The 16,836-nt window shown below is 41.7% G+C and overlaps 1 long non-coding RNA gene and 1 pseudogene across 1 annotated transcript in view; one reads left to right on the top strand and one right to left on the bottom strand.

Annotated features, from left to right (window-relative positions):
• LOC132206905 (utrophin-like) overlaps nucleotides 1–16,836 on the top strand; it is a 615,509-nt pseudogene that overhangs the window by 148,106 nt on the left and 450,567 nt on the right.
• Nucleotides 15,688–16,836, bottom strand: part of LOC132206958 (uncharacterized) — an 84,266-nt gene continuing 83,117 nt past the window's right edge. Inside the window, exon 3 of the long non-coding RNA XR_009443248.1 lies at nucleotides 15,688–15,821. This is a non-coding gene — a long non-coding RNA (uncharacterized LOC132206958). The remainder of the gene's footprint in view (nucleotides 15,822–16,836) is intronic.

Consider the following 16,836-nt stretch of genomic DNA (forward strand, 5'->3'; position numbering starts at 1 on the left):
CCATCATTGTAAAAGATTTCTGACTTCCCGTTGCTCACTGAGGACAACTAGTGGCAGAAACTCAGTGCTGCAGCTTTAGCACAGCACTCCATGTGATCTTTCCCAAAATGATCTGAAATGTTGAGGCCACAAGTTCTGAGGTAGGAATGATATTCACAAAGTTCTGACCATGTTCTATCAACTGTGTGCCTATTCTAACAGTTTCCTGTTCTCACAGGCCACCCAACAACTCACAACTTCCCCCAATGACCCGCACCCATACATGCCTCACAGAGGGGATGCAAGATGTTTTAGGCCTCAAAATGGGTCACAGTGGCAAGATGTTTAAGGAGCACTGGCTCATTGGATCCTAACTCAGTTCCCAGTGTGTACACCAGCCACAGACTCCAGTTTTAGACAAATGTGGCTATCTGACATCACTATTAATATGGCACAGTGGCTCAGTGGTTCGCACTGCTGCCTCACAGCACCAGGGACCCAGTTCAATTCTAACCTCTGGCAAATGTCTGTGTGGAGTTTGCACATTCTGCCCTTTGTCTGCGTGGGCTTCCTCTAGGTGCCCCAGCTTCCTCCCACAGTCCAAAGATGTGCAGGTCGGGTGGATTGGCCATGGTAAATTAAGACCGTAAGACCATAAGACATAGGAGTGGAAGTAAGGCCATTCGACCCATCAAGTCCACTCCGCCATTTAAATCATGGCTGATGGGCATTTCACCTCCACTTCCCTGCACTTTCCCCGTAGCCCTTGATTCCTTCTGAGATCAAGAATTTGTCGATCTCTGCCTTGAAGGCATCCAACGTCCTGGCCTCCACTGCACTCCGTGGCAATGAATTCCACAAGCCCACCACTCTCTGGCTGAAGAAATGTCGTCTCATTTCAGTTTTAATTTTACCCCCTCTAAGTTTAAGGCTGTGCCCACCGGTCCTAGTCTCCCCACCTAACGGAAACAACTTCCTAGCGTCCACCCCTTCTAAACCACACATTATCTTGTAAGTTTCTATCAGATCTCCCCTCAACCTTCTAAACTCTAATGAGCACAATCCCAGGATCCTTAGCCGTTCACCATATGTTAAACCTACCATTCCAGGGATGATCCGTGTGAATCTCCGCTGGACACGCTCCAGGGCTAGTATGTCCTTCCTGAGGTGTGGGGGCCAAATTGACTGTCGTGTCCAGAGATGAGCAGGCTTCGTAAATGCTGGGTTACAGGGATAAGGCAGGTGCGATACTCTGCAAAGAGTTGGTGCTGACCTGATGGTCTGAATAGCCTCTATCAGTACCGTAGGGATTCTGTGGTATCAATTACAAAACTTACACTTCTAAGGGGTTAAGTACAGTAGCTATCTTGAGTTGGACAAGGGACTGAAATTTTGTGCCGTTCTATTTTCAAGGAACTGCCAGAAAACCAGCCCCATTTTACCTCAGTACCAATCACAGACATTAATGCTTTGCTCTGACGTGTTGAAAGAACAAATCAAGTCCTGCTCGGCCCTCTGCAAGTATAGGCAGAATGGTTTTGATCCAGATAGGGAGACCCAGAAACAGTCCAGGGTTCGTTGTTTTGACCATACAGTGGTCTATTCTTTTCTTTAGGTTTTGTCAAATTTTGATGTAACTGGGTGCCTTGCTAAGCCATCTCAGAGAGCAGGCACCCATCGCTGTGGGTATCAAGTCACAAGCAGGGGGCAAGTGACCAGCTAAGAATAGCAGTAAAAGGGTACTAGTGAACCAAATGAGTTTTCACAACATTCAACGTGGTTGCCACTAATTCCATTTCAGTTACTGCCATGGCAGGCTTTGAACCAACGACCTCAGTACATTGCCCTCGTCCTCGGGACTCCTCAGACAGTAAGACTGTCTTCGCCTTGCCGCCTCCCCATTTTCTCAGCACTTCTGTATGATGATGCTTGGCATAAAGGATCCCATGGCTGCTGTTGTCAAGTTTTTCCTGGTATCCTTGCTATTACTGGGATCTTGCTGTGTGCAGCCCTGTCAACCTACATTTCCTCCATCACAACCGCACCTACACTTCAGAAGTGTCTCTTAGGTTGAAACACATCCCAAAATAATGAAATATGCCAAATAAATGCAAGAATTGTCATTTTTTCATCTTTTTGTGTTAGGCTAAAACCATGATAAAAGTAAAAGTAGAGGCAAGCTCAAATTAACTTAAATACAAAAGGTTCTGACGACTAGAAGCCACATTGATGCATTGATTAAAATGAATGGCTAGGTCATCAAGCAATAAGGTGAAACACACAAGAATTTGTGTTGCATGTGTGACAGGGTCACGGGATCATAACACACTCCTTTACAATGGGCACATATTTCACAGAATGTTACCTGATCAAAATAAGTCAATTTTTTCTCAGATTGATGCTGCATATAATTAACACAATGGTTTCCATCTGGAAGTGTTTTAACACATGAACATTCTATTTTAATATGGGATGGGAGACAAGAACTTCAATAAAGCCAGTCCATACTGGATGTAAATGCTGTTAAATACAACAAGAATAACTTGTTAATAAAATGTGAGGCTGGATGAACACAGCAGGCCCAGCAGTATTTCAGGAGCACAAAAGCTGATGTTTCGGGCCTAGACCCTCCTGAGATGCTGCTGGGCCTGCTGTGTTCATCCAACCTCACATTTTATTATCTTGGATTCTCCAGCATCTGCAGTTCCCATTATCACTCAAGAATAACTTGTTAATATGTAGTGTTTTTAGAGTCCCAAGTTGCTTCACGAGAAGTCATTGGGTAATTTTTTACATTGAGCTACATCGTGATATATTAGGACAAGTGACCAAAAGGTGAGCACTTTAAGTGAGCAGAAACAGATAGTGGAGATTCAGAGAGAGGTTTGTGAGGGAATTACAATGGTAAGGCAGTAGGAACCTGAAGCTAAAACTGCTGGAACAGTGAAGACAAAGGAAAGTTAAGTACATTTAAGACGTCATTGGACAAGCATATAGAATAGTGTAGGTTAGATGGGCTTCAGATTGGTCTGGCTGGTCGGCACAACATCAAGGGCCGAAGGGCCTCTACTGTGCTGTAATGTTCTATGTTATATTCTATGAAATTAAGGATGTGGAAGAAGCCAGATTTGAAGGAATGAAAGAATCACAGAGAGTTTGAGATTTGGAGGGATTGACCAAGACAAGGAGGAATGGGGCCAAGGAGGGCCTTGGACTGTGTAGCCAAAGACCCGAGTAATATTCTGGGCACCTGGATTCATATTCTGCCGTGACAGACGGTGGAATTTGAATGTAATTTAAAAATCTGGAATTAAGAGTCTAAACAATGACCACGAATCCATCGTTGACTGTCGGAAAAAGCCGTCTGGTTCACAAATGTCATTTAGGGAAGGAAACTGCTTTCCTTACCTGGTCTGGCCTACACGTGACTTCAGACCCACAGCAACATGGTTGACTCTTAACTGGCCTCTGGGCAAATAGGGAAGGGCAATAAATACTGGCTTAACCAGCAACGCCCCCATCCTGTGAATGAATAAATAAAAATTTTGTTTCCCGAATCCTTCAGTTCTCTGATCTTTCTTTTTGTTTCCTTCACTGCTTCATAGGAGGCACAGAGCGACCAGTTCACAAATTACAAAGTCTTTGGCTTATCGGTTAAAAGCAACAGCTTACAACAAGTGTTGAGCGAAACAACTGGTTTTCTTTTAGTTCCAAGTATTATTTACTGCAGAGACAAAGAGAGACTCTACCTTCCATTTCTGAGGCCTGAAGGCTTCCACGGTATCATTCACACCCACAAGCTGTTCACTTTCCCAGGAACCAGAGAGCTGTCGTCAGGCTGATGACCTGTAGCATCCACAACTAGTCACAATTCCACAAACCAATCAGCAACCACAGCATGTACTGCATGATACGGCCCAGTCCATAAGCAGCAGGAGGCTGACTTGGGTTTTCAACTTGTGAAAGAAATAGAAAACTGGGAAAGCTAAAGACAATTTCATTGCATCGAAGAAGGAGTGAATTAGCTGAGAGAATGTGTTTTGAACTTTAATTTCAAAAAGAGGCAAATTATTCCACAGGTAAGTCCATGTAATGGACAGAACATTACAGGTTCAATATCTGCCTCAGTTTCGAATACCTTCCACCCCAAGGTACCAACTTGAGGCAAGACATTTTGCTGAGGGGAATCAACAGATCTCCCATTGCTTCCTGGTATGTGTGGTGATTAAAGCACTCTCTTGGGTAGACAGGGGAAAATGAAATAATTGAATAGGCTAATGGCCTTACTAGAATGCAACAGGATAGAAATCATGCTTCAGTGATATGAAGCTCCAGACAGACCACATCTCAAGAGGAGTTTTGGACACCATGTCTTAGAAAGGATATTCTAACCTTGTAAATGTAGGTTTATCAGAATAATACTTCTAAAAACCTACAAGGGTGAAATAATGAAGAGAGATCACACAAACAAGGGCTGTACCTGCTATAATTCAAAAATATTAAGGCATAAATTGATTGAAGATTTTAAAATAATAAGGGGAAAAGTCGTAAAAAGATGTTTCTGCTCATTTGAAAGTCTATGGCGGCGAGCGTCTTCAAAAAATTTGAGTCAGGCCTTTCAGGAATAATTGTTTTATACAAAGGGTGGCTGCATTTAGACCTTACTTCACAATTGTCAATTTTTTAAAAAAAATGATTGATTTATTTTTGTTAGCTGAGGGTATCAAAGAATATAGAGCAAAGGTGGCTATACAGAGTTGGGTCACATATTGGCTATGATCTCACCAAGTGGCAGAACAGGCTTCAGAGACTAAATGGCCTCTTCCTGTTCCAATGTTCCGGCTGTTTCATTTGGTTTGGGAATTCTGAACAACACAGCATAAACGTAACATCAGGGCTAGGCCGATCTTGGGCACCGTCAGGAAGCAGCATTGTACACAGTGTGACGGAAATCTGGAACTCTGACATCCAAAAAGGTTAAATTTCAATTGAAAGTTTCAGAACTGAGAGACTGTTAGATTTTCATTTGGCAAAATGAAGCAATATGAAATCAGGGCAGGTCAATGGAGTTCGGATTCAGTTTGTCCGTTATCTTAGTTAAAAGGTAGAATAAGCTTAAGGAGCTGTAAGGCCTCCTATGATACAGAAACACCAGTTTGTGTGTGTCTGAGCAGTTTGCCTTCCTGCCATTACCTGTTCAATTGATTCAGTGATCCACTGGGGTTTAAATGAACAGAGAACAGTAAAATAATGTGAGAAATCATAGTGATAAGGAGATAGAGCCTTGCAGTCATGACAAATGAGGGGGGCGTTCCATCAATAGTACTTAATCATCATCCATGAGTAATTCCTTCAATCTATATAAATATCATACTGAACAACAGTTAGATTGTCCTATTCCTATTAATAAAATATAATACTTGAGGCATTTGGAGCCTGAAGAGCATATGAAGCAGACACAGGGCACACAGTAATTCCATCAGAATTATAAAGCAATCAAATAGAGAGAAAATAACATCTAAAATCCAGGTTCACCTATTTTAGTTCGACTGTAAAAATTTGGCCCAATATAATTTAAAAAATTAATATAACGAAAAGCATCATATTAAGTTGTCAAAACATAGTCTTTGAAATTAACCTCGAGCTACAGGGAAAATTTGGCAATATTCTACAGTGGTGTATGAATAATATGTTTTCCAGGAGCAAAGCAGAGTCCTCCCACTGAAATACTAATGCACACCTTTTTTTTATCTTTTCCGAATAAAGGCAAAAGTCTATGGTATTTGCATGCAATAGAAAACACCCTGACCTATGTATCGTACACACATTGTTTGTGCATCTTATATCATGAAAAAACAAATACTTTATTCTTCCTGTAATTTAAGGTATTATAACGGGCACCCTTGCATTTAGTCTTCACATCGTCAACTTTTTCACTCCTCACCAGTGATTTCTTTGCTGACATTTACAGTAGCATGTAGATGTCCTTTGGTTTCCTACTAATCGGAAACAAAGGCACCAAATGACATGAATCAGTTTCAATTGTGGGTTGACTGCTGATCACAAGTTTTATTGACCATAACTGATATGTGTCAGAGTAGTCAGTTCATCTTATGTCCGTTGAGATTATCATGGGTTTCATATCACATTGATGTTGCCAATTGAAAATACTATTGTATCTGAGCCCGAGTACATACTGAGTTAATTTGGTTACATTGCTTTATTTTAAAGTTCTGTCTTTCTCAGTTTGAAGAGATTAAAGCAAGACATCATCACCTTGAAACCTCTATGTGATGTACACACTTCACAAATAACGTTCATTAAAACATTCAAATAGGCCGGCTCCATCATTCAATTGGATTATTGATGATCCCAGCTCAACTTCATCTTCCCACGCTTTGCTCTAAATTCCTTCAAAACCTCACTGAACAAAAGAAAACTATCAGAAAATTTATACAGAGATAGTAGGAACTGCCGATGCTGGAGAATCTGCTGTGTTCATTCAGCTTCACACTATGTTATCAGAAAATTTAAAATGATGCACAAACACAGCCTTCTGGAGGGAATTTCAGATTTCCCCTGTCTCCTGTCTAGACGGCTGCTCCTGCTCAGCTTGGGTTCCAATATTAAGTATTAATCTTTTGTTCTGGATTCACCCCAAGAGGAAACAGTTCCTCTATATTTATCCTAATGAAACTATTCATCATGTTAAATATTTTGTTGAGATCAATGTGGACCATCTAAACTGAAGAGATAAGCTATGTCCAGACAACCTGTCTCCATAACTTGACTCTTTAAGCCCTGCTATCATTCTGGTGAATCTACAATTTACCTCCTCAAAAGGCCTTCTCTGAGGCATGCTGACCAAAACTGAACATTGAATTCCAGATGCAGTCTGGCCAAGCTTCATGAATTTGAACTGCCTTGAGATAAAAGCAATCTTTTCTACTTGAACTCTATCCTGTAATGGTCTGTTTGTCTTGACACACCAATCTTTTAAAGCTCCTGGTCTCATCATTAAGGAGATCGGCCTCAGACTTGTCCACATTGCGATGCTTTGACCTATTCCCCTTCTTTTTGTTTCTGCGCTGTATCCTCCTGACTTTTGAAGAGATAACTCGGTGAAAATGCAGAATTTCCTATTGACAGCTTTGTTTTTTCAAATATTATTGAAATTACAACTTCTCCCTGGCATACAGTCCTTCACGGTAAACTCAGCCGGTACAAGAATCGGACTCACACTATTGGTATCATTTTGCATCCCAAACCAGCCATCCAGCCAACTCAGCTAACCAACCAAGTATATGCTGAAATATTTCAAGCTGAATGTAATGGAAAGTGCATTAGAATTCAACTTTCCTCCTTACAACATATTCCGCTCTGAGGCATCTCAGAGCAATTTCCGTACTATTAGTATTTACTTCATACATACCATGCCAAACATACAACCTTCGGGAATCTGTGTCGTTTTGGCCACTAGGGTAGAATAGCTAAAAGGCTATGGTGATCCTTCCCCAGTACCATCTTTATTTTATATCCACCAAAGGCTCAGGCAGTACAAAAACTGTCTGGTTTGGAATTGAATGACACAGACCAGTCTGTGATATGTTATCGGATCTAAGTGATGAAGAAGACATTACTAGTAATCTCTGCATGCCAGATTAAAGGAAGGAATGGGAATCAGAGCTACCCACAACCGCTGCTCATAAGTGATATCTCTTTTCAAAAGGTTGCTATGCACAGTCACTCGGAGATATCAAGAGCTGCAGATGTTGGAGTCAGAGTCAACACAGTGTGGAGCTGGAGGAACATGAGGGGTCGGGCAGCATAAGAGGAGCAGAAAAATTGACGTTTCAGATTTCGAGCCCTGATAGAATGTATGGTCACTATTCTGTGCCCTGTGATGCTCCCACTGAGAACAAGTCAATTCTTGGTCTCATGACACTCCTGCAAATAGTGGGTGCTCAATTGGAGAACCAAATCCTGGCAGCTGGTGTTCTTTCTCAAATGTTGGCCTCATATAAGATGTGTGAAAGATATGTGAGCCCTCCGATGTTTGTTGGATGAGTGTGCATTCTGCTACATTCAAATACCATGACTCTTAACCTTAATCTTGAATAACTTATACAAAGGGATAATGCAATGATGCACATTAGTATTTAAGACTGCAGACTCAGCTTTACTCGGGAAAAAATACATTGCTCATACTTTGCAGTACTGCCTCATTTTAGCTTGTAATTTAATTGTAAAAGGCTACGTTTTGACTAATCGTCGTTTCTTAACATAGAACTTCTATTTCACTCCACAAGAAAGGATCTTCAATGCAGCTGAAAGCTGGGTGAACTTCGCTTTGAAATGGTATTATTTCTGTCATTTGATAGTGATTGGTTCATCATGAACCACAGCTCTGGTAAATGCCAGTGTCTTCAGTCAGGGAAAAGGATTGGTTTTGTGCCTTCATACATGTGTTCCAATATGGTTATGAAATGCAATTGCGATATTAAAAAGAAACATCCACCAGCTCTGCCTATTGGATGTCACAGTCATTCAAATTCACTCACAAGTAATTGGCTACAGCCAGTCATCAAGCATCAATGGGCAGGAGTCTCTTGCTTCTGTCAGGGAGGATCATTCACTCTTCAAACACCAATAAAACATGTCACTCAATGATACAAACTCATCTGATGTTTGTCTGATAGTTCAATAGAACAAAGCACTTTGTTTTCTTTGCCAGAAATTCTTCACTGAACTATAACCCACATTAACCATCAGGATTGTGAGAGTGTGGGGTAGAAATTACATGTAATTCATTCATTTTATTACAGCACCTGGTACTTTCATAACTTTTCTTTCCACTGGTAGATAGGTCAACACATTGAAATATCAAGCACTACTCTGGTTTGATAAGCTCCAGGCTTCTGGAAATAATAATAAATACAGATAAAATAAGGCCAGCCTCCTCCTCCCATCCAATCGCCACTCCAAATACAATGAGCATCTCTGTATTTTAGATCATAGGAAGACTCTGTAAAGCTGCACCTACTCATCCAAATTACACTTAACTGCTCGATGTACCCCACATTATTAAAAAGCACGTAATTTGTATTATCATGACTTCTGCAAAGTGAAGCATGGTGTTTAGTTGTTAAATATGGTTGTAATCTCATCATTTTTCTAAATGAAATTATACTATGTCCAATATTATAGAAGCCACTGGAGAATCCTCATGCAACAGAATTCCTCTTCTTTCGTTTTTAAAAAGATGAACAATACATAGTGCCTTATAGTGCATCAAACATTTCAGGAATAGATTGTAAAATTTGAAAGTTACGAATATTAGCTTCAAATCACACAGAAGAATGAGCTGTTGAGAAAATATAACTGGAGCCAACTCTCCGACAGAAATCCACAAATAACTTGCCTTTATATAATCTCTCTCTGAGCTTCAGGACATCTCCAAAGCATTTTTTTCAGCCAAATAAGTACAATATTTGGTGAAGGCCAAACCTTAACTTAATTTCTCACCCAATAAAAAGTACCTCTGACATTGCAGCACTCCTTCAATACTGCAGTGAAACGTGCTCATATCTCTAGAAAGTGACTGAATCCACAACCTTTTGACTCAATGGTGATATTTCTACTAAGCCAATACAGTAACAATGGAATCTGTCATGTACCTTCACATCACAGCTATTTCTTTTCTCCGTGACTTCATCTTGATTGGCAGCTTGTAAACAGTCAGCACCATGCAATACTAGCATAGTAAGTGGCTCCCTACACTCAGAATAGAGAATCTCGAATGAGGATGCAAGTAGATGCCTTAAAGTGGATGCTCCAACTGGAATCTACAAGATACAGTGCAGTAACGCAACAACATTTCTTCAAAGGTTTCTCCAGAACCCACAACATCTACCAACCAGCAGGGCAAGGACAGCAGGCACATGGGGGCATCACTTCTCAGTTTCCCTCCAATCTTCGGATGTACACACAATCCTGACATGAAAATGTTGCCATTCCATCATCTTTACTGATTGAGAATTCTGCAGCTCCCTCCTTATCATCGCTTTGGGAATACTGTGGTTTTGGAAGGCAGCTCAGGAGCATCTGCTCATGAGCAATTAATGATGCCCACATTCAATAAATAAATAATATTTTAAAAAGAGGCATTCAGAATGAATCACCTCTCTTGCCACCCACTTTGCCAATTGTGTTTCTAGGCCAACCCAAGCAGCACAATGAAAGCAAGATGCTCTGAGGCAGGAGGAACGAAGTAGTTTAAAATGGGAAATATTTGCAGTGGTGCAGAGAAAAGACTGGCAAGTGGGGCAGATCAGAAATCTCTTTCCGCCAGTCAACGCAGGCATAATGGATTGAATGGACTCATTCTGTGCTGTACAATTTAATGATTTTAACCATTGTGGGAAGTGGATGGCAAAGCACAAAGCCATCTATACAAAGTCTAAGTGCTTCAACAAGCAGCTAGGCTGCCACATTACTTTCTGATTTATTGTGCAATTCCATTTCTTTGGTTTAATAGCTTTTTAAAAAAATAAATCTGTATGTACTTACAATGTGTTCTGCAAAACCCACAGCAATTGCTATTCTCCTTCCTTGAGCAGTTTTACGACAAGGTATGAGAGGCAAGCAAAATCAAGAAGGCCATACAAAGCAACCAATTCTGTTCAGGCCAGCATTCATTTCCTCAATCTGAATACACCTTTTACTTTCCCTCACCATGATACAGTACATTCCACATGCACCCACAAAAAAAACTATTCATTTCCTGAGTTAGATGCTATAACACTTAAAAGACACTTAGAATCGTACATGAACAGGAAAGATTTGGAGAGTTATGGACCAGGAGCAGGCAGGTGGGACTAGTTTAGCTCGAAAATATGTTTGGCACGGGCTGGTTTGACTGAAGAGTCTGTTTCCATGCTGTATGATTCTATGACTCTGTTTCTCAAGCAGTTCTCAGAAATATTATAAAAAGATTGAATCTAAAATGAGAAGAACAAAAGGTACTCATATACTCCTTTTTCCTCTCTCCAAGTTTAATAAGTGACACCCAGAAAAAAAGAGTCACAATTTTGGCTATTTGATCTGAGCTTACAAGCTAAGAGATTCTGGACAGCAGCAGGAAGAGGGGTCAACCTATGTGCAGTTGGATGATGGATGTTAGAACGGAATATAGGAACATGTCATTTGAGAGCAACAGAAAGCCATTCAGCCCTTTAACTCTGCTCCACCATTCAGTGGCTGATCTGCTTGTGGACTCAAGCCCCTCTGTCCCTTTTCCCCAAGCCCTCGTCTCCCACATCTATCAAAAAACCATCTAACTCAACCTAGAATAAAGTCAATGGTACAGCCGCCAATACTTTTTGGGGAAGAGAATTCCACAGACCCATACCCCTCTGATGGAAATCCTCCTCGTCTCCATCATAGAAAGAAGACCTCCTGTTCTTAAATTGTACCCCCTTTTTTGAGATTCCCTCACGAGAGGAAACATTTTCCCTGTACACAATGTATCAAGTCCCCTCAGGATTTTATACATTGCCATAGGGTCAATTCTCATTCTTCTAAGTTCCAACCGGTACAGATCCGATCATTCCTCACAGGAGAACCCTATCTTCCCAGGAACAGGTCACAGAGTGGTGTCACAGAATGGCTGCCAACAAACCACAACCGATGTATGAGGGTGGCATAAGACAGACAGAATTGGCACACCATGACAGCAGGTCTCCTGGCAGGAGCGGCTACAAGCAGCAGCTTAATAAGAAGGTGCACTCACTATCTACTGGCAAGTTTCTGAAAATTTGCTCCGAGTGAGTGAATGAGAGCAGGCTGCACAGTGTGGTGTTTACACCATTTTCCTTTCACTCACTATACAGATCAATCATTGGATATTAGCTGCAGCTCAGTGGGTTTCACTCCAACCGTTAAGACAGAATGTCATTGTTCAAGTCAGGATCTATAGACCTGAGAAGAAAATCTAGGCTAACATACCCAGTGCTCCATTGTTGGAGGTGCTGACCTTTGGATGATACCATTCGAACCAACACTCTACCCTTGGAAATTGTGGCTTCAGGTGTCTAGTTGTTAAATACTCGTATTCCCTCTCAGGTAATATAATGCCTCTGTTGTCAAGCAGAGTTATCCTGGTGTTTTGGTCAATACTAAGCTCTGAACTGATATTACTGAAGGGGTTTTCTGGTCACTGTGATGTTGCCGTTTGTGCGATCTCACTGTGCACAAATGGACTGCCATGTTTCCACATTACGACAATGACTCCAATTCTCAACTATTCTCTTGGCCAGAAGTTGTTTGGGATATCCTAAAGCTGTGAAATGCACAATGTTAAGAAAGAAAGCCTTCTCTTTCTTCCCTTTCATGACTTCAGGACATTCCAAAGCACTTTACAGCCAATGAAGTATTTTGGCAGTAATCAGTTGGTAATACAGAACTTGAAAAAAATACATTTTGTTTATCCTTTTCATCTTGCACTTATTGGGGCAATTTGCAAGAAGTGAAGGGAAAAGCTGTACACAAAGAGAGTGCTGATTCATTTGGAAGTGGAACCACATCAATATTTAGGAACAGGTACAGCAAATGGTTGAAGTAAAGATGAATAAAGCAATTACAGTGGACTCTGAGGTGTTTCCACAGGGAAAACACCAGGACTCACTTCTTATTTACTATAATAGTTGATCCTTTTACATTGTATTTGATGTGAATTGTCCTGTTAAGTGCAAGTTGAAAAACTGTAGCAATATATGCCTTTTCTCAGCAGTATTCATATTTTGGAAGTGTAGTCACTATTGCAATGTCAGGAAATGCAGCAGTCAATTTAGGCACAGCAAGCTGCTACAGTTAACAAAGCAATAGCGAGAAAAATTCATTCCCTCCAACAGTGATGGGAAGTAGCAGCTGTGCACATCATCTACAAAATCCCCTGCATAAATTCACCAAGGCTCTTTAGAAACCAACACTTTCATAAATACTACCATCTAGAAGGATAAGGGCAGCAAATTTATGGGAATACCACCACCTGCGAGTTGCCCTCCAAGCCATGGTTCAAGAAGGCAGCTCACCAACACCTTGTCAAGGGCAGCTATGAGTGGGCAATAAATACTGGCCAGCCAGCAGCAGCTCCATTCTAAGAATGAATACAAAAAAACCCCAGGTAATTTATTCAGTGCCAGTTCTTCCTTTCTTTAATGACTATTTAAAGTCTCTATTGATGGTATAACTAAAGCAGCACAAGCCCTTGTTTCCAACTGCTGCATCAAACACATAGAGTTCAAAATGTGCAACCAGAATTAATGACTGAACAGGCAGCCAAGTCAATATTTAGGAATAGGTTAAGCAAGTGGTCAAAGTAAGGATGAATAAAGCATTCACTGGAACAGAGTGGGCACATGGGATTAAGACTCATGTCCATGTAGAGGGTAAAATCTTTATACAAAAACGTTGGTTAGAGTGAGTGGCAACTGTTGGCCTTTATTCACGTCTTTAATGGATTCTAAGGCATGTCTCAGAAACTGATACTGCAATAACAAGTAGATAGTAGCAAGGGGAAGAGGGAGGTTTTCATCAGACTGATGTTCTATGTCATGAGCGAACTTCTGGAAGAGCTTTACATTCTACTTCAATATTCAAAGGGGAGACCAAAACCTCTCCAAAGTAACGCCACTGATTATATCAAATGATCATATCAAATATCACAAGGTAGACACACACACACACACACACACACACACACACACACACACACACACACACACAGTATCCATATTGTAATTTCCACGTCATTTTCAGTGTGATTGTGTTGAAGGTCAAAAGGCATGGAATTGTCACAGCAAACCTCAAACTGCTGAAGTCTGGCAGAAATCCAAGAATCATCCCAACTGAAATAAAATGCACCTTTCAATCTGTAAAGACATGTCACAGCACAGGAGTTGACATAGGTGCAGTTGGAATTTTGAGTTTTATCATTAAGAGAATAAAAATGTCTCATCATTTTAATTTGTCAGACCAACTTGCAGAGAAATCACATACTACACATCTGGCATGATAGTAAAATAACAGTGGGGCACATAGATGCTCTACAACAGAGATAACAAGGTGTAGAGCTGGATGTAGCATTCCACCCACACCCATTCCACTATAACCCACCTAACCCACACATACCTGGACACTCTGGGCAACTTAGCATGGCCAAGCCATCTAACCTGCACATCTTTGGACTGTGGGAGGAAACTGGAGCACCCAGAGGAAACCCATGCAGACATATACAGAATGTGCAAACTCCACACAGACAGTCACCTGAGGTTGGAATTGAACCTGGGTCCCTGGAGCTGTGAGGCAGCAGTGCTAACCATTGATCCGCCATGCCATATTAGTAGCGATGGCAAACAGATAGCACCTGACTACCTTTTCTTACAACCTCCTGATTCCCTGGCCAGAAAACCTCTCCCACGACCCCAATTTGTTCATGACTCACTAATAGCATTGGATTATTTGCAGTACCAGCATCAGCCACCCTTCCTGGTGGCACCACCTGCAATGGCGAGACACTAGTCTCTGTTTGGCCAGCATCTCTCAGTGAGTGGGGTTTTAGCCACAGACTGCCCCCGAATGCTAAGTGCTCGGTTGGCACTTCATTCACTGGAACTTTCCTGACAAGGTAACCTGGGGTTTCTGTCAGTTCTCCAAGTGCTAGGTATAATCCCTGTCATCTGATTCACATTCTGATGGAAGTATGCGTAATGCTGCTTGGATGCTAATGGTATATGTTTTGACCTCAGTATTCCAGTTACAATCCTCTCTTAATCCAGTGCAGTGAGGATAGAGATATCACCAACTACTTACAGGTTAGATGCAAGTGGATTTCCGCTGACTCTTGTAAAAGTGTTTAGTGGTTTTCAGAGCTGTTTAAGCCAGCTGAAATCTCTCAGGAATGGGGAAGCATTCCCTGACTGTGAGGATACTGCACAAGTCAACAACAGGGCTACAGTAGTGGCGATCCCCTCAGACAAGCATGACTGAGAGAATGGACAGAAATCACACAGAGCAGGACAGGTGACTGGAATAAGGTGAATGATGAAGGAGACAACGATTCTCAGTGGGATACCTGAATCTCCAGAGTCTGAATGGAGCCATTTTTCCCGTCGTGAAGAACTGTGCGTGAGCTTTCACCTTAGTACAGACATCCTCACTGGAATTGATCACTTCTGAAACTACAACCTCCAAGCAGGGTCACAAGGTCATGGCCAGAGGATGGGAAGATTCCAGGCTGGCCCAAAGATTACTTGCAAAATTTTCCAGCTTGTCATTTTTCCTGTTCCCATAAGGACCTGTAATGGGAATCAAAATTACATGAAAATCAAGTACATTTCAGTTTTCCTTGTCAGAGAGCAGCAGGATACTGAACAGAAGACTTTGTAATAATTCTTCAATATTCTGCCCTGCCATCCTCATTTGAACAACTTGAAGTAACGAGGAGGTGACAAGAGCCTTTGTTTGATGACGTGGTCCATATGGGAGTGTGTATTACACACTCAGAGGGGCTGCATAAAGTACCACAGGAAATGTAATGGTGCAGACCACTGGAGTAGTTCAATGTTGTTTCTGCTGCCTGGAGCACTCTGGGGCAGTCCTGCAGTACAGAGAAGGGCCGGTGTCATCATGATTCTTGATAGTCTCCAACCTTGGCATCATGAGGGTACGCTGTCGCTGCCAGTGATCGGGCACCAGCTGAGAAAGAGGAGGAGTTGGAAGCAGTGAGGAGGTAACCATTGCAGCTTTTTTGTTGCCAGACTTTCTGTGATCCACTCGACCAACTGTAATACAGGTAAATGTAAGCTCAAATTCCACTAACAAGGCTGAACCTTCCCTCTCCTTGGCTGTTGACTACCACTGCACCACTTGTCTACAAACAACAGTAAATGCCATCACAATATCGATATTTCAAAACAATAATGTTGAACAATCTATGCCATAATGCATGCAAATATCAACTGCCCTCATTTATTTCCTTCATACCAGTATTACAGGTGCCTTTTTCTTGCTTAATGCTCCCACAGAGTGCGATCCCTGTGACTGTGGCACTGCAGGTGAAAGCTGATGATTTTTATTGTGTTTATCCTGAGTAACTCTAGCTCCAGAAGGGCCCACCCACGACTGTACCACAACAGCTTCTGCTTTTTCTGAGCAGAGATACCAATCATGACTCAATCTGTAACTGTTCCCATCAGGTTGGCCACAACTCAGTGCTGGAGTGGATGGGTTCCAAACACTGCGCCAGATTGAAGCCAGAGTCTTTCCTGCTCCGTGACATTAATGGCAGGCTTTCTAACCTGCCAATGCACCAATCCTTCTTCTGTCGGCCACCCCATCCCCATTGCAGTTCTCATCTGAATCCCCTGTAGCTGAAATGGAGTGTGACTTCATCCTCTGGTGAACTGGCACCAATTCCTTGAGACCTCACTGCAGGTCACTCATGCTCAGTGTACGAAATGAGGAATAACTGGTTGAGGAAAGAAATTCCAGTGTTAGTACCTTGGCAGCTCACAGCAATGCCACCTGTGAGCTAACTACAACTGGAAATGTTCAGGAATGAGTTAGTGTAAGACTGTAGATAGCTCTGAAAACTAGGAGACTGGAGGGGATTACAGAGATTAGGGGAGGGATTCAAGACCGTGGAGGGATTTGAAACCGAAACTAGAGTTTATTAATTAATATTAAAATTGAGGATTTGCTGAACTTGGATTTGATGCAGGTCAAGGGGCACAGGATGTGCTATGAACGGTTAACACAAACAGCAGAAGACCCTGATTTTATCGAGAATAGAAAGCG

The sequence above is a fragment of the Stegostoma tigrinum genome, chromosome 44 (assembly GCF_030684315.1).
Source record: "Stegostoma tigrinum isolate sSteTig4 chromosome 44, sSteTig4.hap1, whole genome shotgun sequence".
NCBI classification, from domain to species: Eukaryota; Metazoa; Chordata; class Chondrichthyes; order Orectolobiformes; family Stegostomatidae; genus Stegostoma; species Stegostoma tigrinum.